Source organism: Mus caroli, unplaced genomic scaffold (assembly GCF_978045245.1).
Source record: "Mus caroli unplaced genomic scaffold, Mus_caroli_1 scaffold_12, whole genome shotgun sequence".
NCBI classification, from domain to species: Eukaryota; Metazoa; Chordata; class Mammalia; order Rodentia; family Muridae; genus Mus; species Mus caroli.
In genome coordinates this window covers 109,022,389-109,049,938 of record NW_028227267.1, presented here as the reverse complement: position 1 = coordinate 109,049,938, position 27,550 = coordinate 109,022,389, and the positions used below count along the sequence as shown (strand labels likewise).

The 27,550-nt window shown below is 36.4% G+C and overlaps 1 long non-coding RNA gene across 2 annotated transcripts in view; it reads right to left on the bottom strand.

Moving 5' to 3' along the window:
- Positions 1–12,729: 12,729 nt before the first annotated feature.
- The window catches only part of LOC115029212 (uncharacterized), a 30,926-nt gene continuing 16,105 nt past the window's right edge, over positions 12,730–27,550 (bottom strand). For both annotated transcript variants that reach the window (XR_003834765.1, XR_003834766.1), the window contains 2 exons: positions 15,963–16,090; positions 12,730–12,904 (listed from right to left, as the gene is read on the bottom strand). This is a non-coding gene — a long non-coding RNA (uncharacterized LOC115029212). The remainder of the gene's footprint in view (positions 12,905–15,962; positions 16,091–27,550) is intronic.

The window sequence follows — 27,550 nt, the reverse complement described above, 5'->3', positions numbered from 1 at the left end:
TGCAGAATTTGGAATATGCCATTCCAGGTTACAGTCTTGCTTTGCTCCAGTATTTTCTCAACTATGTTGTGTTTACTCTGTTTTTGAATGATAATCTATATTTTATGGCATTTTATGTTGGAAGTATGTGATCTTTTTTTTTTTTTTTTATTTTGATCTGACTAAGACTTCAGTTAAGATATTGCCATGAATATCAAGAGACTGGGGTCTTTGGACCATTAAAAGAGTTAGGACTAGTAAACTATGGGACATTGGAATGCATTTCTGCATCATCATATGGGTACAAGCCTGTTGGGGCAAGAGAGTAGAATGTGATATGGAATATGTGAGTGGGATATGGTAATTTGAATGAAAATGGTCCCCATAGGTTCACAGGGAATGACAATTAGGATGTGTAGCCTTTTTGGAGTTACTATCACCTCAATGGAGGACATGTGCTCTGGGAGTGGGTTTGAGCTTTCTGATGCTGAAGCCAGGCTCCTAGTCTCTCAGTCTCTCTCTCCCTCCCTCTCCATTTCTCTCCCTCCCTCTTCATTTCTCTCCCTCCCCTCTCCCTTTATCTCCCTCCCCCTCCCTCTCCCCTCCCTCTCCCCCTCCCCCTCTCCCTCCTTCTCCCTCTGCCCTCCCTCTCTCCCTCCCTCCCTTCCTCCCTCCCTCTCCCACTCTTATGATTTGCAGTCATCAGACTGCAGATCAATATGTACAACTCCCAGCTCCTTCTGCAGTACCCTGTCTATCTGTAAGCAGCCATGCTTCTTACACTGATAATAATGGACTAAACTTCTGAACCTACCTTGAAGCCAGCCCCAATTAAGCGTTTTCCTATCAGTTGTATAAAATGTAACTTTTCTCTCCTCAGTTGTAATTGTCATCTTGAAGGCTTGCTGTAGAATAATCTCAACCTTTTTGAGTTCTGTTCAAACTTTTGCTGGCTGGTTCAACTCAGCTGCTCAGGCTGAAACTCTTCTCCACACTGGCTTCTTTTGGTTTCTCACTAAGTTGCTCTGCTTGTCTTCAGACTAATTCTGGCAATTGGTTCTCATCTTCTAACTCCTTATTCTCTGACTTCAAGTCTACCTGTGTTGACCTACACTTCTGGAACTGTACAAGTTGACTGGAATTTAGGAATAAACTCAGCTGAGCTTAACTGCATTCACCCCAATTGCACAAACTATACTCTTTCTCCCTGTACTTCTCTTAAGTAGTATCTGTTTCCTGTCTATTCTCCTGAGAGTTGGGCATATCCTATCTCTGACTCAGTCTTTCAAAGCTTTCTCTGATTTACCACTTTGCCCCTTAATAAAAATATTCAACTATGACTGCTTCTTTCTAAAAACTAACCTTGCCAACATTGTTCAGGATTAAAGGTGTGTTGAGTTTGTGTCTGTATTCCACCAAGAGGGATTAAAAGTGTGCCATTTCAGCTGGGTTGCACAGACCTACGTCTTTAAATGTGATGCCTTGCCAGAGTCACTATGATGCTGGGTTAAAATTCCTCTATAGAATTGCTGTGATCATGCTGTCTCTTCACAGCGATAACTCCCTAACGAAGACAATCATAATATGTTGTTTTAATCATTTTGTACAATGCAGACATATTTGTCTATCAATAGTACTTTTTTGAACCAAGAAGATATTACAAAAGGGAAGATGGTAACATACTTCTAAGATCATCACCCTAATGCTTAATTGTACAATTATTTAAATACAAGTATTTAAAAAAAACTCAAATTAAATTTATTACATCTCTTTGGATATAGATAATCATATTTTAAAGTATTATTGTTTATTCTAGAAAGAGAATAAATTCAAATAAATTGTCAATGTGAATCAGGTGATCCTTGGATTTTTAGAACATGTATATGTAGACTGGAACATGGAGAAAGCCTGCTAGAGAATTAAGTTTTAAGAAGATATAAAATGGATCAAAGTGAACAGGAAAGAAGCAGACAACAGAGGATAGCTTTTGAACTTCAAGACTCACTATTGCCTCAAGCAATGGCTTTCCCTTTGATATCACAGATATGAAAGCTTCAAAATATCATTTTTCCCTTAAACCTGAAGTCTTGATTAACTAAGTTTTGAGGACAATGTATAATGTATGAAGGAAGATATCAATCATAATATAGGTGGAAGCCAGCATAGTTTTATGAACTATAAATATATACACTATATATATACATATACATATATATATATATGTATATATATATATATACATACATACACACATATGCCATGTGTCTATTTCTTATAAACTGTCTCACTTGTTTAAAACTCATCTATGGAATTTTGTTTTATTCAGTGAAATAAAGCCATTGCCTTTAAGAGTCTGAGAGTTGCAGGTGAAGTATCTGTGTTTACCAACACTCCACATTGGAACCTACAGTAATTAAACAGCAGGATATTAAAACTTCCTATTGTATTTTTTCCACAACGAAGAAACCTTCAACAAATACAGAGGTAGAGTTTTTCTCGACTTTTCTGGCCCTTTTTATTCATTAATGCATTCATTCACTCATTTGTTGTAATTGTCCCCTTTATCTTGTTCTACATGTAAAAACTTAGCACAACTGTATACAACATGGTTGACACTTATGTGTATCTAGCAGTGCTGAAGGAAAAAAAATGTAACTGTCTTATTCCCACATGCTCTTTAACCTAGAAGATTTGCACATACACCATAGTTTGACTGTAGATTACATCTGCTTTTGTAATTTAATCCAGGATGGCAATACTGTGGGGTAAGACTCCATACCATAGTAAACTATGTTCATATATTTTACACTGAATAGACCATTTTCATTATAATCATTCATTAGCCCATTTTCTTATAATTTGCCCATGGTGTAAATATATTCTCTCAATGCTTAAAATTCTTAGTAATTTTTCACCTTATTAATAAATGTTTTGATTTCTTTTAATTTGTAATCAGTTCTCTCTCATAATGTCTATCTGACATGTTTCCAATGGCATTCATAAAAGACACTGCAACAGTTGAGCCTATGGTGGTTAGCATATGCAAGCATTATAGTAAATACTTCACTTTTAGTTATTAAATTAATTTTAATGTAATTCCCCTCATAGACAAGAAGATTCTGCAGTAAACAAATGAGAAGTGGTTGCTCCAAGACCCTGGATTACAATTGGCACAGGTGCTACTTTAACGAATCATGGGTGGACTAAAAAGTACCTGTAATCTTTTTAGAGGGTCTTAAATGTTATTTATAATTCTTTACCATTTCCTTCTTGTCTTCAATAATTCTGATGGAAAAACTGTACAGTCACTAATTTAGCACCTGCCAGCTTCTACCATGCAACACAAGAGTATCCTCTAAGCTCTCTACTGGGTTACTTGAATTCTGAAAACGTACTTTTCTTTAATCACTCTCTTTGAATCGTGTACGTATGCATTTGATGTTAATAATTATGAGGGTGATGATGGTCATCATCATCATAGTAAAAGCAATCACTTATTTACCAGTTTGGGCCCCAGATTTCACCATTATACAGGAGTTATTTATTTCAGTATTAGGGTGCATGGTTTACATTGATGATCCCTGATAACCAGAAATTAACACATGTTTGCATCATCACCTTGCTTATTATATAGGACTCATTAACTTGTAATTTTTATATCTCTTAGTCATAACATTTTATTCAATCATGGATAGTCCATAGATTTCTAACTTTATAATGGGGCTTTTGTGCATTTTTTCTCTCTTTTCTTCGGGTGTATTTTCCCTTTATCCACGAAAACTTCATTCAACATGATCACTCACCTCTTGAATTTCACATATGTATTTCCAATATAATAATATTGACATCGATAAGATGAAAATCACAATATAAGTAATATACTCCAAACAATCTGACTGCACATTGCCTATGCTTAACTCTGCCAGAGCAGTCCCAATGGATTCCTTTCAGAGTCCATGACGTTCCTGTTAATTTTCCAGGGTCTCCTATTGGAAAAGAAATGGGTTATCTCAATTTCAGTCACTTTTTTCTACATATTTGTTTTTTAATTGTAATGAACTTTTGCAGAATTTTTTAAAAATCACATATAACATATTCCTATAGGGTCTCCATATTTTTTCAATAAAAGGAAAAGTTGGAAATATTTCAAGGTGGCTTACTTCTAGGTCTGATATTAAGTTTGTATATTTTTACAAATATATGAAAATAGTGATTAGTAAATACTTATTTAGACATGTCTAAACTCTCTAATGTTTTTAAAAGTAATTTCCTCTAACAACTTTGTAAAACCATTAAACTCCCATCTAAAATTAGTGAGTAGAAACTCTAACAATTCTTTCATCAAGCTACATTCTGTTTTCTCCTATGTTTTTAAACTTACATAAATAAAATACATATACAGTGTTACATATATTAGAAACTTGTGTGTGTTTATTTTCAGTGTAGCTTATTCATGATTTTTGCCTTTTAAATGTGGAATAATAGCAGAATTTTCCCTATGTACATAATTTAAGCACCAAACTACCAACTACCAAGAAAAATCAATAGCATCATTTGTGTGTGGAAACACATGTAGGAGGGATTCTTTATAACCAGAGACATCAAGAAAAGAACACCTCTAGATTTCTTGACCTTTACCCAAAACTACTTCAGTGTAGCCCCCACTGTCATAATTACTGAAAGTCATTGAGCTAAATATATTTTTCTTCTTCTTTTCTCTTTTCTCCACTCTCAAGACATTTGCAAAAACATGTCTCTTAATAAAGCATCTCTATCTTAGAATGCTTCCCCATACTTACAGAAGTTCCTTTCATAATATGTTCAATTAAAATATATGAGCCAGCCGAGTGGTGGCAGAATACACCTTCAATTACAGCACCCAGGAGGAAGATGTATATAGTTCTCTGAACTCAAGACCAGCTGTGTCTTAGTACCAGGACAACCAGGGCTAGAAAGAACAACCCAGTACGCCCCGGAGCTCGTGTCTCTAGCTGCATATATATCAGAAGATGGCCTAGTCGGCCATCGTTGGAAGGAGAGGCCCATTGGTCGTGCAAACTTTATATGCCTCAGTACAGGGGAACGCCAGGGCCAAGAAGTGGGAGTGGGTGGGTAGGGGAGTGGGTGGGGGAAGGGTATGGGGGACTTTTGGGATAGCACTGGAAATGTAAATGAAGAAAATACCTAATGAAAGAAAAAGAAAGAAAGAAAGAAAGAAAGAAAGAAAGAAAGAAAGAAAGAAAGAAAGAAAGAAAGAAAGAAAGAAAGAAAGAAAGAAAGAGAACAACCCAGTCTCAGAAACAATCCCCAGGAGAACACTTTCCACCCAATCCACCTGCACAGTTAATATGTATCCACAGAGACTGAAGCTACAATCCAAGAGCTTGCACACACCTTTGCATGTCCTTTCCAAATATGTTGTGAGTGATGGCTTAGTGCTTTTGCAGGAATGTGAGGAGGTGTCTTTCCTGCTTTCACTTGCCCTTGTGATGCTTTTCCTCCTGGTGGTTTGCCTCCCGCAATGATATGAGGTTTTATGTCAGGTCTGTACCTTGTTACACTGTGTCCAATTGACATCCCTGTGAGACCTTTGCAGAAGGGAAAAATAAAAAGAGTAGATCAGGTGAAGGGGGGAGCTGGACTGTAACTGAGAGGAATGGAGGAAGAGGGACTTCCAACTGGATTGTGTGGTTTGTAAAAAGAATAAATATATATATATATATATTTTTTCTACTTATACAAAATTTTGTACATATATATGAAGCCTTTTAACCTTAAATCCATCTCACGAATTCTCTCCAGTTCCCCATAGAAATCAGCAGCAATACTCATTCTTCATTTGATGAAGAAGTCCCTTCTTTATATGATTATTATTATTCATAGACCTTTTAAGTCCAGTTAATGTAGATGACGCATGAATCGAGGTGGGGCTGGACACTAGAGAATGACATCAATACAGAAAAGCGACTCTCTCTTCTTCACATCCAGCAACTGACACGAGATCATTTATATAAGTCTACACTTCAAAACTCTCTTCACCATCCTCAGACTCTTACCTTATTTCCATCAAATTTCTGTGATTCTCTCTGAGCCACTATGATGGAGAAAGTACCTACAGCTGGATATTCAGCTTGTTTCTCAGCAATATGACTAGTCAAAAATTTCTGCATCATCTACTACTCACAGCATCATGGATTCAGTCAGTTGAAAATGAATAAATAAATATTTTTAATGGAAAATGTTGAAAACCAGTCAGAAGAATGAACCCATGGTGAACTATGCATGATGACTATGAGAGAGATTCCAGGAAAAAAGTCAGAGGGAGTCTAATCTCAGCTGCATTTTGTTCCCTGGGTGGTTCCTAGCCATAATATCATGACTCTGGTGACAAACATTTACATTCAACTTGTAAGTTTATTTTTGTTGGATGTCAGGCTATATATAAATAACACAATTTGTTCAATATACCGTGAACCTGGCTTTGGCCTTCTGCCTTGTTTCATACTTTCCCAGATATTATTTATAGTACATGCCACAAAATTGTGCTTGAATTATTTGGTCCTGAGAAAGGTCTCTTCTGTTTAATATGTATTTATTGGCATTTATTTTCTTTTTTTGTTACAATTGTGTATAAAAGTGCACTAAAACTGAAATAAATATGTCTACAGTGTTACACTGTAGTCTGCCTTATTTGTTCAGATCCTAAGAACCCAGGTCTCTCAGACACAGATGTGCATAGTTCATCCTGAAAGTCAATGGGAAGGCAGGAAGTGAGGAAGGAGAAGATAAGGAAAAAGAATCTACATACTACGTAAAAGCATCATCTGTCATTGTATTGCCTATGGCAAAAAAAAAAAATATGAGGTGGGAGTTCCAGCAGACAGAGAGGATTCTGGGAAATGTCAGGCATAGGATATTCACCCTAAATGTTGGAGGAAACAGACATACGCACCTGAGAAGAAGGTAACCAGCTGTGTGAAACACAGAGGATGAATTAAATAGTTTGGTTAAGTTATGAACTAGTCGCAGAACAAGCCAAAGATATTGGCCTAAATATTTATTCATATATAACAAGTCTCATGTAAAATAATCATTATTTCTGGGGACAAAGAAGTCAGGTGGAAAGCCCAAGGCTACAAATCTAGAAGCAGGATGCTTATGGTAAATGTATATTGAGTACACATACAAAATATTCCAGGGTGAATAAAAAATAGTTTTTGTAATTGATACACAATAAACCTTCTAAATTTAATGAATAAAGACATCCAGAAAACCAAGAAGAGATTATGGGTGTGTGTGAGGGGATAGGCTGTGGAACAGAAATAACAAAATACAGGTCATATATGTTAGGAATAAGGAAATCTATAAGGGGGCTTTAATTGAGGATGAGGTACATAAGACAATATAAAAATAAAAGAGGAAGGATGGATACAAAGCATTACGAATGCATGAGAAAGGTAAGGGAATTGCTTTGTGTTTACATAAAATTATAGTATAAAGGGTATTATACCACTGTGTTGATAACACCCTCTCTAAAGATTATATAGACTATTTAATAAAAGAACTCAGGACCTTTTTATGAGGAACCTCCTTATATGTTGTTATTCAGGAGAGTCCCAGCAGAGTCTTGGTTGTGATCCAGAAGTTGAAGCTAAGTCCCTATTGCTGAAGACATCATGCACTCTGGCTAAAGGACTCAAGTGATTTAAACTATAACTGATCCAAATACCCTCCTCCCTAGAATTAGCTTTCATAGTACTAGAAGATGATAATGTTAATGTAGTAAAGCATTCAATAGGCTCACCTAGCTGTGATTTCCATGACCATAACTATGGCCCAAATGGTAAACTCTTATTAAATGTTAGTCATGGAATGCCTCCTATCTTGGTAGTAAACAATATCTGACGAATTACAGTCAACTCAACACTTATGCTACTTCATATATCTACTGGGGTCGAGGATCATAAATATAACCTACTACAACTACTTTACTAATCCAAAATAATTTTTGTCCTAGAAGGAGAACTTTAGAGAAAGCCAGAAACTTGTCAAATCCAGAGAACTGACCATAGGGTGGCAACCCCCAGTGGATATATTAAAAATGCAAATCTAGAGACACTGAAACATATAGAGAAGAAAGTGAGGAAGAGCCTCAGACATATGGGCACAGGGGAAATTTTTCTGAAAAGAACACCAATGGCTTGTGCTCTAAGATCAAGAATCAATACATGGGACCTGATAAAATTGCAAAGCTTCTGTAAGGCAAAGGACACTGCCAATAAGACAAAAAAAGCAACCAACAGATTGGGAAAAGGATCTTTACTAATCCTAAATCTTACAGAGGTCTAATATCCAAAAAATACAAAGAACTCAAGAAGTTAGACTCCAGAGAACCAAATAATCCTATTAAAAAATGGAGTACAGAGCTAAACAAAGAATTCTCAACTGAGGAATACCAAATGGCTGAGAAAGCACCCCCCCCCAAAAAAAAAGTTAAACATCCTTAGACATCAGGGAAATGCAAATCAAAACAACCCTGAGATTCCACCTCACACCAGTCAGAATGGTTAAAATAAAAAATTCAGGTGACAGCAGATGCTGATGGGGATGTAGAGAAAGAGGAACACTCATCAATTGCTAATGAGATTGCAGGCTGGCACAACCACTCTGGAAATCAGTTTGGTTGTTCCTTGGGAAACTGGACATAGTACTACAAGAGAATCCAGCAATACCCCTCTTGGGCATACACCCAGAAGATGCTCCAAAATGTAATAAGGACATATGCTCCACTATGTTCATAGCAGCCTTATTTATAATAGCTAGAACCTGGAAAGAACCCAGATGTCCCTCAACAGAGGAATGGATACAGAAAATGTGGTACATTTACACAATGAAATACTATGTATTAAAAACAATAAATTTATGAAATTTTTAGGCAAATGGATGGAGCTAGAAAATATCCTGAGTGAGGTAACCCAATCACTAAAGAACACACATGATATATACTCACTGATAAGTGGATATTAGCCCAGAAGCTCAGAATGCCCAAGATAAAATTTACAAACCACATGAAACTCAAGAAGAAGGAAGACCAAAGTGTGGATACTTCGATTGATTCTTTCTTCTTCTTCTTCTTCTTCTTCTTCTTCTTCTTCTTCTTCTTCTTCTTCTTCTTCTTCTTCTTCTTCTTCTTCTTCTTCTTCTTCTTCTTCTTCTTCTCCTTCCACTTCTTCTTGTTTTTTGTTTATTTTTTATTAGGTATTTTCTTTATTTAGATTTCAAATGCTACCCTGAAAGTTCCCTGTACCCTCCCCAAGACTTGCTCCCCTACCCACCCACTCTCACTTCTGGCCCTGGCCTTCCCCTGTAATGGGGCATATAAAGTTTGTAAGACCAAGGGCCCTCTCTTCCCAATGATGGCCAACTAGGCCATCTTCTGCTACATATGCAGCTAGATACATGAGTTCTGGGGGTACTGGTTAGTTCATACTGGTTAGTTCATATTGTAGTTCCACCTACTGGGTTGCAGACCCCTTTAGCTCCTTGAGTACTTTCTCTAGCTTCTCCATTGGGGCTCTGTGTTTCATCCAATAGATGACTGTGAGCATTTGCCAGACACTGGCATAGCCTCACACGAGACAGCTATATCAGGGTTCTTTCAGGGAAATCTTGCTGGCATATTTAATAGTTTCTGGGTTTGGTGGCTGATTATGGGATAGATCCCTGGGTGCGGTAGTCTAGATTCTTCTTAGAAGGGAACAAGATACCCATTGAAGGAGTTACAGAGACATAGTGTGGATCAGAGACTGTAGGAATGACCATCCAGAGACTTGGGGATCCATCCCATATACAATCACCAAATCCAGACACTATGGCAGATGCCAACAAGAGCTTGCTGACAGGAGCATGATATAGCTGTCTCCTGAGAGGCTTTGATAGTTCCTGACAAATATGAAAGTGGATGCTCACAGCCATCCATTGGATGGAGCACAGGGTCCCCAGTGAAAGAGCTAGAGAAAGTACCCAAGGAGCTGAATGGGTTTGCAGGCCTACAACAATATGAACTAACCAGTATCCCCGGATCTCCCAGGGACTAAATCACCAACCAAAGAGTACAAATGGTGCAGGGCTTGGAAGCAGAAGTGGGTGGGTTGTTGAGCAGGAGAATGGGGGAGAGGATAGGGGACTTTCAGAGGGGAAACCAGGAAAGGGGATGACATTTGAAATGTAAGTAAATAAAATATCTAATTAAAAATGTGGTTTTTATACATAATGCAATGAAACAACATAAAAGAAAGAATGGGAAACTTGTTAGAATCGGAGACCCAAAAAAGGCTGTTGCAAGATTGAATCTCCTAGACTGCATTAGGGGTATACCTCGAAAATGTAAACAATTTGGTCACCCTGATAAGATCTGAAATTCTCCAAGAAAAATTGACATTCCCAATTTAATGTATAAAATTTTACTTTTATAAGAAGAGAATCAGGCATTACCAACTGCTTAAAGAGGCTGGATTAGTCTTTCCCAGACCTGAACCCCTAGTTTGTACCCACTTCTAAATGGTTAGCCCTAAAAATACACACACGCGCGCATACAGACACACACACACACACACACATGCACACACACACATGTAGGCACGCACACACACACATGAACGTGCATGCACTCGAACATGCACACACACATACTGATCAAACTCAACTGAAAATAATCTAAATAAATAATAATGAAAATAATCACTTTATGTTTAATAGCAAGTTATTTCTAATGGTAAGTATATTGTAAAATTATTTCAGTTTCTTTTTAGCAAGTGTGTGCTAGGTAGAATTCACCCATTATAAAACAATAATATAAAACATGGTAATAATACCTCATTAGTGATAAGTACCACAATGACACATTTTAAATATGGGTATCAAATAAGAAATTTGAATTGAAAAAATATTGATATGAGCTTCTTGCTGATAGTGTTAGTGTACTCCAAGTTTTCTCACATCAGTATAGACTGTAGTTAGTCTATCATATCAAAACTTTCACAACCTGGAATCTGTTCTGTTCACTTCTCTTTGTAGTTCTGCCTGTAGTTCCAATATTCTTATTGTGAGACAGTTTCATCTATCACTTCCTATAAAAAAGTATTCACCACTTATATTGCTTGCTACTTTCTTAATATGTTATATATCTCCATCAAAGCTCAGTTTTAAATATCTCCTTTATATTCTCCAGAAACAGGAATGTTCTAGACTTAGCTAATAATCACAAGATACCTTCTGTGTTATTCTCAGCACTAGTGTGATGTATGGGAAAAGATAGTCATGCACTATTAAACTAATAAAAGGACCAATACATGGTAACACATGACTTACCATTTGAGTGGTTAGAAAAGAACATTATTAGTTACATGATGTAGTGTGAATTCATAAAGAAGAATATAGGTCTGGAAAATTATGTGACTAAACCTGAGATATTCAGAGGAAATAAAAATCACGATACAGGGGGCATGCACCGAGAGTTTATTTTGAAATTCAAAGTGGTTGCATTCTGCTTGAGATCACAGATTAAACAAACAGGAGTGATTCATACTTGACCCAGCCAGTCAGTGTACTCTGTTGACATGCTTTACTTCACCATGATTCAGGGTGTACTGACATAGGTACATGAATAGATACAACTAAGTACAGGACAAACACTTGACATTGACCAGTGTGATGCAATTCCATCACGCTGGTGACAGGGTGCAATCCTAAAATGAACCATCGCAATACCCATCTGTCATATTTAATGATCAATCATCCACTGAAAAAATAACAAATGACTATCCATTAAATGTTAGAATAAAAAGTGTATTTTTTATAAAATATAAGTATACACTGTAAAACAAAACATAAATGTGCAAAAGGAATTATTTTATACATTTGAAAATATCTGAAGGGGCAGATGAACTGAAATTCTTAAGATTATTTTTTATGCTTCTGCGTATTGTTTGGTGCCATATTGTATGGTTGAAATGTACAATGACCATTTGCTCTATATAGCTATGTGCTTGGTAAACGTGGAGGTATATTAGGAGCACTGTAATAAAGAAGCTGGCTCTGTGACTTTAAAATTCTTGATATGTTAAATGGACTATCACTCATCTCTCACTACTGGTAAATACATCACTTAAAGTTCTCCTCTTCTAAAGACTGACACATAAGTCCAAAGTCAAAATATGTTACTCTTTCATGCAATACCTTTGCTACCATGGAATATACAGTAAATTAGCTTTGCATTTTTCCAATTTCTTGATGTCTTCAATAGCAGTGATACTAACTAATTAATTATATCCCTTATTTACAGATAACACTTGCATTCTCATCTCAAGTCTTTGTTTTTTTAGACAAAGATCTATTACGTTTATTATGTGAGGTCTTGCCTTATGACTTTCTGCCAATTTATTTATGTAATATGGATACTATAGTTGATTTGTTTGTATGGAAAGATCTCATATATATTCAAAGCCATCCATTCTAACTACCTCGGACTATAACTCAGATTTTTTATGCATATTTTTATAAAGCAGATATAAAGTACTGATATAGCATATATCAAAATGTTTTAATGATATGCACTTCAGAGAAAACAAAAAAGTACTGCAGCTTATCCAAAGTACCTATATAAATATGTTAATAGAATAGTATGAAAGAAAGCATAAGGGATCAATAATGAAGTTGAAATTTTATACACTAACCCATATCATTGTTTTGCAAAAGTTTATAGTAGCAATTTTTTAAATCACTCCGGCATAATCTATATTTTCACTTCCAATGTAATTTTACTCTCTTCTGAATCCACTTTGGACTCTACACCAGATGACTTTGCTCTTCATTGCTGTTGTGCAGATAATTCCAAGTATGTATGGTTATCACACTGCAAATATAACTGGAAACAAAGTTAATAATTTCTTTTTTAATTTGCTCATAAGCGACCTTTTAAAAGTACTTCCGTTTCTGTAACTATTTCAAGGACATCACGTATTCTGCCTTAACTACATCAGCTACAAACAAGTTTGTATTATGCAAACTATTTCATTTTACATGAGCTGGGATGTATCTTGACAATCAACTGGCTTTTGATTTTATGCTAGTTCTGTCATTCTAGTGTTACAGATTACTTAGAGATTAATATCTACATCCATGGAAATTAAAATTTTGAGAATTTCTATTGGTGAACTCATCTGTGTTGTTCAGTATTTCTTACTCAAATATATAAAACTGTAAGAATAATATAGGAGTAAGTCAGTCAACACATTTTGCAGAATTTAAAAATAATTAGGTTAGAGGTGGCTGCATAGTCCTTTGGATAACCAGAGAGTTATGGGATTTTCAGAAATGGAGAGGAATATAGATGAGAAAGACAATTTAGTTCCAGACATACACCTCTGTATCTATAGCATCTGGGTCCACCTTTGTCAATACATCAAAAACCAAATGGTCATAAATTTTCAGGTGTTCCATCAACCTGAAAAGAAAACCTTCTGAATTTTAAACTGTCCAAAAATGCAAATAAAAGCAGCCATATATGTTCTTGGTTGGTTTAGTTCCAAACACTCTGGGACACAGACAAAACACACCTCCACCAAGTAAAGATTGCGTAGGAAAGACTCTCTTTCTCTGAAACTGTGTGCTCTTGTATGAAACACAGTAAAAACGTGGTAGTGATCAGTCTTAAATTCGGCTGGTATGGGATATATTAGTATAAAATATTTCAGTAAAAAAAAAAATCAAAGTCCTTTGTCCTTGTTATGAATAAATAAAGGATTTGTATATTTTAGTATTTACAAGCAGTCAAAGGAAGACTTTTGCTGTGGCTTTTTTTCCCCTTAAAACTTCCCAGGGCAAAATGCATAATACATATAATGAGTCAGAAATGATCGTTATTCATTTACAACCTCTCTAGTTAGAGTGAAATAATGCCATTTTTAGGTCATTGTGGAATGATGTTCCTGGCATACGTGGACTGAATAAAGTAACTCTCAGCGCCAAGGTTAATGCATCAACTTCAGGTAGTTGCTTTGTTGAATTTTGTTAAATATTCTTGAGCATCTCTAACCCTCTGAGACAGAGAGAAATGAAAGGGAATTTAATTAGAATGTGCTGGGAATGTAATAAGATAGACGAAGCTTTTATAAAGAAAAGTCGTGCTGAGCAACAGTGTCACTGTGCCTGAATTATCATAGTAGAAAAACAGAATACACATGTGTGAATATAATCAGAATGAAGTAAAGGAAGCATACCAAAAATATTAATTTAATAAAAGCCTATACCAAAAAATATCCCGATTTTTCAAAGAACAGTGCTTTCTCTTACTCTGTGAAATCTAGAAATAAAACTCGTGTTTCATTTTAAAGCGAATGTCCGTGGAGGTTTACACTGTGCTGGTTATAGGTGTTGTGATTAATTTCAAAGGCACATTTGAGCAGGGTTATTATGAGGTTAGTCTGTTAAGACAAGATCTGTCAAGGAGGCCTTGAAGTGAGAATCACGCACACGCATACAAAGCTTAGTTGAAAATTCCTTTAACCCAAGCATTTGACTATTTTCATTCTGTGTACTAAACAGTTCAAATTTAAGTCAATTAATTCTATTCAGCAATATTTGTATCAGTCTGTTATGCATATTTTAGATAAATATGAGTCTCAAGGCTCAATTGAACAAAAGCTTGTTAATTGTAAGAATTTACTGTGAGTAAACATGTTTTAGATTGTTTCAAGACAAGAGTAAACCAATACGATTGATTTGAATGGTTGCAAGTAGAAAAACAAAACTACTTGCCTCATTTTAAATTTCTGCCTTTTTATTAGGAAATAATTTCCATGGATTCTTGGATTTCAGACATTTCTTGTGTTAATTTCATATTGATCACTAATGGTATCCAACTCTTAAATAGAAGTTCAAGTTTAAACAATCCTGAGAATTAATATTTCCCTATATATTTCTATATATTTCTATGTATCTATATATGTTATAATATTTCTATATATTTCATATATGTTATGCAGTAGTATTTTGCTAAATTTCAATGGCTTTATAATGGCATGATATTTTTGTATAGACATTCATAGAGGATATTTTAAATTTTAGTTTGATTCTATGTAAGTACAGAAGATATAATTAGTCAACTATTGAGATTTATTATCACATAGACTACTTAGATTATCTACTACAGAAAATCAACCCATAACTACATTTATTAATTTTATGGCTTATATTATCATTTGCTAAATAAAGGAATTATGACATTTTTACTATATTTTGTTCATTTTTAATTTAAAATGCTCAATGTTCAATGTGTTTTTTAAAATTATAACTATATTCTATTGAAATTAAATCAAATTCTGATAGTTAAAGATGTTGAAAGTTCCCTTAAGTGCTTCAGCCATTTTGAATTCCTCCATTGAAATTTTTTTTTTTTTTTTTTTTGGTATGTACTCAGTTTTTCATTGGATTATTTGGATTCTTATCTGGTTTCTTGAGTTCTTTATTCAGTTTTTTATTTTATTCTTTTATCAGATGTGAAGTTATTAAAAATTTTCCCCCTTTCTGTAGGCTGTCACTTCATCTGATGGGTGGCATTCTTTGCCAATCATCAGAGAGGCTACATCTGGAAGCAGATGGGAACAGATGTAGAGACTCAGAGCCACGCATTATGTAAGAGACTCTTAATTCAAGGTCTTAATCAAATCTCTTTCCTCATAGCTAAAATAATGTTTGGAAAGTAGTAGAAAGAGTGTAAGAACGAAAGGGCACGGAGGACACCAGGAGAACGGGGCCCTCTGGATCATCTAAGTGAGGCAGATATGAACTCACAGAGACCAAAGAAGCAAACACAGGGCCTACATTGATCCACACCCATTTCTCTGAGTGTATATTATTAACTATTAGCTTAGTATTTTTATAAGACTTCTGACATGATAAGAGTGTGTCTCTGATACTTTTACCTGTGCTTGGGACTCTTCTCCTTCTTTTCAGTTGCTATGTCCAACTTCAATGTGGAAGGTTTTGCTTCCTCGTATTGTATTTCATTTTGTCATGTTTGGTTGTCATTTCTTAGTAGCCTGTTCTCTTTCTATGACAGACAGAATTGGAGTGGAACAGATAGGAGGAGAGGGAAGGAAGAATTGGGAGGTATAATGGGAGAGGAAACTATAGTTAGGATATATATAGTATGAGAAAATAATCTATTTTTAATAAAATAAGAAAAACAATTACATATTTAACATAAACATATACAAATGCTTAGCATACTATCCTTCTGAATTTTAATGCCTTTGGAAAAAATAGCATTATTTACCGTCTTTATAAGCTTTCATATACCTTTAAAAAACTTAAATAATGTATATTGAAAGAGTTGTCAAGTAAAAATTAAGACCTTTTATTATTGCAAATATGTGGAAACCATTAGTATAGTTTTAAATCATACTTAAGTATTATGTAATATAAGCTGGTATTGTATCTAAAATAATTTTTACTTATTAATAAATGTAATTTAAAGTTTACTTTTTGAAAATACCCCTGTTTATGCATTTGAATAGGTAAATTTATTTTAAGAAATTAGGTATGAGTACATTCATTGAAATATTAGTTCTCCATAATGTTTCTATCAAGATGCAATATTTTATCTGTTTTTCTTCTGGTAAAACATAATTTTGATCATTGTATTCTTGAAAATGTATTAGGTAATATTTGACAGATTAACATGACTAAAATTTGAGAAGTCATATTTTTGGTGGAACCAGTAATGAGTTTCATAATATTCCAACATGTTTTATCTTTTTCAAACAATACGTGTTAATCACACTTTGCCTCAGAAACTCTTCCCAGATTCTCTTCACTGAGATAACCACATCAACATTTCATCCTCTCTCTCTCTCTCTCTCTCTCTCTCTCTCTTTCTCTCTCAGAAACAAAAGAAAACAAAACAAAAAACCAAAACAACAAGAGGAAACATTAGTATTAATACACGCAAATATAAAACAAAAGCTCTCTCCATAGGAGAAAACAGATTTTTCTTTTCCAAACTTTTTCATTTGCATGTAGAATACATTCTTTAGTATATTGATGACTACAAGATATTAGAACAAGTTAAAATGATATCACATCGGAGTAGGACCACAGGCCTCATCCGGCCGGATCAGCGCCAGGGTAGCAGGAGCACAGGGTTGCCTGACACCCGCCAGCTACCCACAACACCCGCCTCAGGATTTTGGAACTGCTGGTGAGTGGAACACAGCTTCTGCTCCATCCAATTGCACGGGACCTGAGACTGCATTAGTTAGGGAAGCAGAAACCGGCCTGAGTAGGGCCACAGGCCTCATCCAGCCGGATCAGCACCTGGGTAGCTGGAGCGCAGGGTTGCCTGACACCCGCCAGCTACCCACGACCCCCGCCGCAGGATTTTGGGACTGCTGGTGAGTGGAACACAGCTTCTGCTCCAGTCCAATCACGCTGGACCTGAGACTGCTCTGGTTGGGGAGAGAGAAATCCAGCCTACATAGGGCCACAACCCTCTTCCGGTCAGAAAAACACCGGGGCAGCTGGGGCGCAGGGTCCGCTGACACTCACCAGCTACCCACAACACCCGCCACAGGATCTTAAGACTTCTGGAGAGTGGAACACAGCTTCTGCTCCAATCCAATTGCACACGGGACCAGAGACTGCATTAGTTAGGGAAGCAGAAAACCGGCCTGAGTAGGACCACAGGCCTCTTCCGGCTGGACCAGCACCGGGGTACCATCAGCTACCCACGACCCCCGCCGCAGGATTTAGAGACTGCTGGTGAGTGGAACACAGCTTCTGCTCCAATCTTTAAACAGTGACAACAATAACAACTAACCCCAGAGATTACCAGATGGCGAAAGGTAAACGTAATAATCTTACTAACAGAAACCAAGACCACTCACCATCATCAGAACCCAGCACCCCCACTTCGCCCAGTCCAGGGCACCCCAACACACCGGAAAAGCTAGACACGGATTTAAAAGCATATCTCCTGATGATGATAGAGGACTTCAAGAAGGACTTTAATAACACACTTAAAGAAATACAGGAGAACACTGCTAAACAGGCAGAAGACAATAAAGAGGAAGCACAAAAATCCCTTAAAGAATTGCAGGAGAACACTGCTAAAGAGTTACAAATCCTTAAAGAAAAACAGGATAACATAATCAAACAGGTAGAAGTCCTTACAGAAAAACAGGAAAACACATCCAAACAGATGATGGAAATGAACAAAACCATACTAGACCTAAAAAGGGAAGTAGACACAATAAAGAAAACCCAAAATGAGGCAACACTGGAGATAGAAACCCTAGGAAAGAAATCTGGAACCATAGATACGAGCCTCAGCAACAGAATACAAGAGATGGAAGAGAGAATCTCAGGTGCAGAAGATTCCATAGAGAACATCGGCACAACAATCAAGGAAAATGTAAAATGCAAAAAGATCCTAACTCAAAACATCCAAGAAATACAGGACACAATGAGAAGACCAAACCTACGGATAATAGGAGTGGATGAGAATGAAGATTTTCAACTCAAAGGACCAGCAAATATCTTCAACAAAATTATAGAAGAAAACTTCCCAAATCTAAAGAAAGAGATGCCCATGAACATACAAGAAGCCTACAGAACTCCAAATAGACTGGACCAGAAAAGAAATACCTCCCGACACATTATAATCAGAACAACAAATGCTCTAAATAAAGATAGAATACTAAAAGCAGTAAGAGAAAAAGGCCAAGTAACATATAAAGGCAAGCCTATCAGAATTACACCAGATTTTTCACCAGAGACTATGAAAGCCAGAAGATCCTGGACGGATGTTATACAGACACTAAAAGAACACAAATTCCAGCCCAGGCTACTATACCCAGCCAAACTCTCAATTAACATAGATGGAGAAACCAAAGTATTCCACGACAAAACCAAATTCACACATTATCTCTCCACGAATCCAGCCCTTCAAAGGATAATAACAGAAAAAAACCAATACAAGGACAGGAACCACGCCCTAGAAACAACAAGAAGGTAATCCCTCAACAAACCTAAAAGAAGACAGCCACAAGAACAGAATGCCAACTTTAACAACAAAAATAACAGGAAACAACAATTACTTTTCCTTAATATCTCTTAATATCAATGGACTCAACTCCCCGATAAAAAGACATAGACTAACAAACTGGCTACACAAACAAGACCCAACATTTTGCTGCTTACAGGAAACTCATCTCAGAGAAAAGGATAGACACTACCTCAGAATGAAAGGCTGGAAAACAATTTTCCAAGCAAATGGCATGAAGAAACAAGCTGGAGTAGCCATTCTAATATCTGATAAGATTGACTTCCAACCCAAAGTCATTAAAAAAGACAGGGAGGGACACTTCATACTCATCAAAGGTAAAATCCTCCAAGAGGAACTATCAATCCTGAATATCTATGCTCCAAATACAAAGGCAGCCACATTCATTAAAGAAACTTTAGTAAATCTCAAAGCACACATTGCACCTCATACAATAATAGTGGGAGACTTCAACACACCACTTTCACCAATGGACAGATCATGGAAACAGAAACTAAACAGGGACACAGAGAAACTAAGAGAAATTATGAATCAAATGGATCTGGCAGATATCTACAGAACATTCTATCCTAAAACAAAAGGATATACCTTCTTCTCAGCACCTCATGGTACCTTCTCCAAAATTGACCAAAATTGGTCACAAAGCAGGCCTCAACAGATATAAAAATATTGAAATTGTCCCATGCATCCTATCAGATCACCATGGACTAAGGCTGATCTTCAATAACAAAATAAATAATAGAAAGCCAACCTTCACGTGGAAACTGAACAACACTCTTCTCAATGATACCTTGGTCAAGGAAGGAATAAAGAAAGAAATTAAGGACTTTTTAGAGTACAATGAAAATGAAGCCACAACATACCCAAACTTATGGGACGCAATGAAAGCATTTCTAAGAGGAAAACTCATAGCTCTGAGTGCCTCCAAAAGGAAACTAGAGAGAGCACACATTAGCAGCTTGGCAACACACCTAAAAGCACTAGAACAAAAGGAAGCAAATTCACCCAAGAGGAGTAGACAGCAGGAAATAATCAAACTCAGGGGTGAAATCAACCAAGTGGAAACAAGAAAAACTATTCAAAGAATCAACCAATCAAGGAGCTGGTTCTTTGAGAAAATCAACAAGATAGATAAACCTTTAGCCAGACTCACTAGAGGGCACAGGGAAAGCATCCTAATTAACAAAATCAGAAAAGAAAAAGGAGACATAACAACAGATCCTGAAGACATCCAAAACACCATCAGATCCTTCTACCAAAGGCTATACTCAACAAAACTGGAGAACCTGGATGAAATGGAGAAGTTCCTAGACAGATACCAGGTACCAAAGTTGAATCAAGATCAGGTTAATGATCTAAACAGCCCTATATCCCTCAAAGAAATAGAAGCAGTCATTAATAGTCTCCCAACTAAAAGAAGCCCAGGACCAGATGGGTTTAGTGCAGAGTTCTATCAGACCTTCAAAGAAGATCTAATCCCAGTTCTTCACAAACTATTCCACAAAATAGAAACAGAAGGTACTCTACCCAACTCATTCTATGAAGCCACAATTACTCTGATACCTAAACCACAAAAAGACCCAACAAAGATAGAAAACTTCAGACCAATATCCCTTATGAATATTGATGCAAAAATCCTCAATAAAGTTCTTGCTAACCGAATCCAAGAACACATCAAAACAATCATCCATCCTGACCAAGTAGGTTTCATTCCAGGGATGCAGGGATGGTTCAATATACAGAAATCCATCAACGTAATCCAGTATATAAACAAACTCAAAGACAAAAACCACATGATCATCTCCTTAGATGCGGAAAAAGCATTTGACAAGATCCGACACCCATTCATGATAAAAGTCTTGGAAAGATCAGGAATTCAAGGCCCATACCTAAACATGATAAAAGCAATCTACAGCAAACCAATAGCCAACATCAAAGTAAATGGTGAGAAGCTTGAAGCAATCCCTCTAAAATCAGGGACTAGACAAGGCTGTCCACTTTCTCCATACCTATTCAACATTGTACTTGAAGTCCTAGCCAGAGCAATTCGACAACAAAAGGAGATCAAAGGGATACAAATTGGAAAAGATGAAGTCAAAATATCACTTTTTGCAGATGATATGATAGTATATATAAGTGACCCTAAAAATTCCACCAGAGAACTCCTAAGCCTGATAAACAGCTTCGGTGAAGTAGCTGGATATAAAATTAACTCAAACAAATCAATGGCCTTTCTCTACACAAAGAATAAACAGGCTGAGAAAGAAATTAGGGAAACAACACCCTTCTCAATAGTCACAAATAATATAAAATATCTTGGCGTGACTCTAACTAAGGAAGTGAAAGATCTGTATAATAAAAACTTCAAGTCTCTGAAGAAAGAAATTATAGAAGATCTCAGAAGATGGAAAGATCTCCCATGCTCATGGATTGGCAGGATCAACATTGTAAAAATGGCTATCTTGCCAAAAGCAATCTACAGATTCAATGCAATCCCCATCAAAATTCCAAATCAATTCTTCAACGAATTAGAAAGTGCAATCTGCAAATTCATCTGGAATAACAAAAAACCTAGGATAGCAAAAACTCTTCTCAAGGATAAAAGAACCTCTGGTGGAATCACCATGCCTGACCTAAAGCTCTACTACAGAGCAATTGTGATAAAAACTGCATGGTACTGGTATAGTGACAGACAAATAGACCAATGGAATAGAATTGAAGACCCAGAAATGAACCCACACACCTATGGTCACTTGATCTTCGACAAGGGAGCTAAAAACATCCAGTGGAAGAAAGACAGCATTTTCAACAAATGGTGCTGGCACAACTGGTTGTTAACATGTAGAAGAATGCGAATTGATCCATTCCTATCTCCTTGTACTAAGGTCAAGTCTAAGTGGATCAAGGAACTTCACATAAAACCAGAGACACTGAAACTTATAGAGAAGAAAGTGGGGAAAAGCCTTGAAGATATGGGCACAGGGGAAAAATTCCTGAATAGAACAGTAATGCCTTGTGCTGTAAGATCGAGAATTGACAAGTGGGACCTCATGAAACTACAAAGCTTCTGCAAGGCTAAAGACACCATCAATAAGACAAAAAAACCACCAACAGATTGGGAAAGGATCTTCACCTATCCTAAATCAGATAAGGGACTAATATCCAATATATATAAAGAACTCAAGAAGGTGGACTCCAGAAAGTCAAATAACCCCATTAAAAAATGGGGCTCAGAACTGAACAAAGAATTCTCACCTGAGGAATACTGAATGGCAGAGAAGCACCTGAAAAAATGTTCAACATCCTTAATCATCAGGGAAATGCAAATCAAAACAACCCTGAGATTCCACCTCACACCAGTCAGAATGGCTAAGATCAAAAATCCAGGTGACAGCAGATTCTGCCAAGGATGTGGAGAAAGAGGAACACTCCTCCATTGTTGGTGGGATTGCAAGCTTGTACAACCACTCTGGAAATCAGTCTGGCGGTTCCTCAGAAAATTGGACATAGTACTACCGGAGGATCCAGCAATACCTCTCCTGGGCATATATCCAGAAGATGTCCCAACCGGTAAAAAGGACACATGCTCCACTATGTTCATAGCATCCCTATTTATAATAGCCAGAAGCTGGAAAGAACCCAGATGTCCCTCAACAGAGGAATGGATACAGAAATTATGGTACATTTACACAATGGATTACTATTCAGCTATTAAAAAGAATGAATTTATGAAATTCCTAGCCAAATGGATGGACCTGGAGGGCATCATCTTGAGTGAAGTAACACAATCACAAAAGAACTCACACAATATGTATTCATTGATAAGTGGATATTAGCCCAAAACTTAGGATACCCAAGATATAAGATACAATTTGATAAACGCATGAAACTCAAGAAGAATGAAGACCAAAGTGTGGACACTGTGCACCTTCTTAGAATTGGGAACAAAACACCCAGGGAAGGAGTTACAGAGACAAAGTTCGTAGAGGTGATGAAAGGATGGACCATTTAGAGACTGCTGTATCCAGGGATCCGTCCCATAATCATCTTCTAAACGCTGACACCATTGCATACACTAGCAAGATTTTGCTGAAAGGACCCAAATATAGCTGTCTCTTGTGAGACGATGCCGGGGCCTAGCAAACACAGGAGTGGATGTTCACAGTCAGCTATTGGATGTATCACAGGGCTCCCAATGGAGAAGCTAGAGAAAGTACCCAAGGAGCTAAAGGGATCTGCAACCCTATTGTTGGAACAACATGATGTACTAACCAGAACCCCGGAGCTCTTGTCTCTAGCTGCATATGTATCGAAAGATGGCCTAGTCGGCCATCAATGGAAAGAGAGGCCCATTGGACTTGCAAACTTTATATGCTCCAATATAGGGGAATGCCAGGGCCAAAAGAATGGGAACGGGTGGGTAGGGAAGTGGGGGGCGCTATGGGGGACTTTTGGGATAGCATTGGAAATGTAATTGAGCAAAATATGTAATAAAAATATTAAAAATCAAAAAAAAATGATATCACATCTTGATGTGAATGACTTATGACAGTAAGCCTCTTTTACTTATATTTGTTTGAATTAGTATTTCTGAAAATATATCTCAGGATAGGAAAAGAAATAAAGAGCTAAACAGTGACACTTTTAGGAAGGCTTCTTTAAATTTTAAACCTAAAAGTTGTAAAAAATGGATTTTTTCTCTCATCAAAAGCAGATTTTACTTCATCTTATAACATATCCTGATTACGTTTTCTCCTCCCACAACTTCTTCCAGTTGCTCTCCACTTCTGGATCTTATCCACCCACGTTTCTTATTATGAAAATATAAATGAATAAAAACGAGTAAAAGCGGGCCTCTTAGTAGTAGTAGTAGAGTAAAATAAGGTGAGACAAAACCAAACACACCAGGACAGAAGAAAACAGCACAGAAGGAAAAATGCCCAAAAAAAGTAGAAGAGAGACACAGAACATTTCAGTCATAAACCCAGGAATCCCAATTAAAACACTGGAAGTCATGATATATGGCTCTTAAAGTAATTTTCTGTCTCCTGTTTCATTGGTTTAACTGTTCCTTGATATATATATATATTTTTTTTTTGTGTGTGGCAACATATCCCATACTATGCCAAACAGACTATGTCTCTTATTTTAAGGCATCCACTTAAAATAAAGGTGAAACTTCCCAGGTCAGAGACTTAAGGCTTAAAATAAGTCTCTGACCTGGGAACTTTCATCCTTTTGTTTGTCTTTTTGTTTTGTTTTGTTTTTTGTTTTTGTTTTTATTTCTGTTTTGTTTTGATTTAATAATTTTTTTCACAATTCAGGTTTTATTCCTTTTTCAGTCAACCCTCTGCCTGTTCCACATCCCATATCTCCTCCTGCCATCTCTATGCAGATGTCCCCATCCCTCCAACCACCACCCCACCAGATGTCCACACTCCCTGGGGACTCTAGTATCTTGAGGGTTAGGTGTATCTTCTCTGACTGAATCCAAACCCATCAGTCCTCTCCTGTACATGTGTTGGGCGCCTCATATCAGCTGGTGTATGCTTCCTGGTTGGTGGCTCAGCATTAGAACAATCTCAGGGGTCCAGGTTAGTTGAGACTGCTGGTCTTCCTATAGGGTAGCCTTCTTCTTCAGCTTCTTCCAGCTTTTCAACGACAGGGTTCAGCAGCTTCTGTCCATTGGTTGGGTGTAAAATTCTGCATCTAACTCTTTCAGCTGCTTGTCGGGTCTTTCAGAGGGCAGTCATGATAGGCCACTTTTTGTGAGTGCTCCAAAGGCTCAGTAATAACTTCATGACTTGGGAACTCCCTTTGAGCTGGATCCAAATTTAAGCCTGATGTTGGACCTCCTTTCTCTAAGGCTCTACTCCATTTTTGTCCCTGCAGGAACTTTCATCCTTAACTGAGATGTATCCATCCAATACGGTACCTCAGGGCTCAGGGAATCCCATGCTCAAAAGACCTGTAGGGTAAAAACAGTGAATAAACCCGTTGAGTGGTGGCACATGCCTTTAATCCCAGCACTTGGGAGGCAGAGGCAGGAAAATTTCTGAGTTCGAGGCCAGCATGATCTACAGAGTGAGTTCCAGAACAGCCAGGGCTACACAGAGAAACCCTTCCAAAAAAAAAAACAAAAAACAAAAAAACAAACAAACAAAAAACCCAAAACAACAACAACAAAAAACAGTGAATAAAAAAAAAGTAAATAACACATGTAAAATAAAATGAACTAATTAAAGATGCCGTTGAGTTCATTTTCTGTTGTTCAGATCCTGTTGGGCATGCAGTCTATCTTTATTTTTTGCCCAGTGAGACTTGCACTGGAGAAAACTAAATTTTCATTAGCAAGTGGTTATCAATGAGAGACAACTAATGCCCTCAGGAGGTGGGGTTATTTCTCCTTTCAACTCTAGTACTTGCATCTGATGCAGACTCATGCTGCCTCAGTCACTGAGTTCATATGTGCATTCAACTGTCAATTTAGAAGGCCTTCTTTCCTTGGTATCCTACACCCCCATGGTTCTTAAATTTTTCTGTAACCAGTTTCATGGGATTCCCTTGTCTGTAAGGTAAGGTAACTGAATGGATACATCTAATTTAAGGATGAAAGTTCCCATGTCAGAGACGTAAGTCTGTTGGGCATAGGGCTGGATATGATGTCATATAAGCAGATTTAACTGTCTTTGTTTTCAGTAGGTTTCCTGGATTTATTTTCAAAAAGACATTCAGTATGGATTTTATTCTATAACTTCACATTCAATTATCTTATCAAGTATTTAACACTTTACTCTGTTAAACAAGTAATGCTAACAAAATTCATCACTCAATTGTTTTATAAGTAAAAATGCTATTTTTGAAATCATATTTTTATTAAAGATGTTGGGATGTGCCTGCATTTATTTATCTTTATGTCTTTAGTTTTGACTTGCATAAGATTTGACAACTTTGAATTACAACTTTTTGTAAGTGAGATACAAAAATAAAACTATTGCATATACTTAAGAAGTATTATGACATATATTTACATGTGTACTGCCACATACTGATCATTTATTTATAGTAAAAAATATTACTATTAACATTTTTAAAATATACATTACATTGTTATCTGGACCAGGCCAGTGCAATATAACACTAAATTTCTCATAACATCTAATTTAACACCCTTAACTCTCTGTTCACTTCCTTTGTTTTTTCTCTTGGAAAAACTCATGAGGTCAACCTGTAATTAATGTAAAACCAATATCCCAATTCTTCATCCTTTCAGGAAAGTTTCACTTAGCATAATCATTTTCAGTTACATCCATGTTGCAAATAACAGGATTCCATTCTTTAATGACTGAAAACTGTATGAGGGTATGGACCATGTTTTCATATTCGAGCCCTTCATTAGTGGACACTTAGATTGTTTGTATTTTTTGCTATTGAGTATATTACTACAATAAATATAAAATACACAGGTTCTTTTTGCATGCAGAGTTTGTTTTGCTGTAATGTATTATGAGTAGCGGGATTATTGGAACATAACACAGTTTTAATTATTTTATAAACTGGTATACCATTTTCTATAGAGGCCATACAAATTTCAATTTACCAACAATTTTCAATAGGTTGCTTCTCCCTAATTTCTTGTCAGAATATTGTTACCCTTTGTGTTCTCAGTAACAGACATTCTTAATATAAAAATATGACAGTGCATGCAGTCCTAATTTGCATTTCCCTAATGATTAGTCATCTTGAACATTTTCTTCTATTCATGTAGGACATCTGTATGCCTCCTTAAAGAATGTAATTCTGATTAAATCAGAGACCATGAGAGATTTCAAACAAATATGAGGACTTTTCAGTACGACTAATTTTGTTACTTAAAATGAGTATTTCTGGAACTAGAAAAATGTCTGAGCAGTTAAGAAGGTTCATTGCTCTTGCTGAGAATGAAAGTTTGATTCTAAGTACCCATTCTAGGAAGGTCCAGAATGACCTCCAACTGTAAGTAATCCTATGCCTGTGATATTCATGGCTATATGCAATCAAATGCACATAGCCCAACCCAGAAAATTATATATAGGCAAAATGTTTAAACTCATAATGAAATTAATCTTAAAAACAATAAAACGTATACCTGTAAACATTTTGACTAGTTTCTGAATTAAATTGTACATCACTCTATATGGGAAGTATGAAATTAAAAGCCATAACTGGCTTAATGGACAAATACAATTAAAAATTATTAAGGCAAAAAAAAAAAATCCCAGCAAGTTCATAGGAGGTAAAGTAGTTGAAAGCCTGCATTTCATCTAAAATGTCCTCATCACATGTGAATAGATTTTGAAAATCAATTAGAAACTCTGTTAGAAGACTACTGTTTTTGTTTTAGGTTCTTTGTTTTTATTTACTTTTTTGACATCTTCATACAGAGTTTACAGGCAAAACATCAAGCAG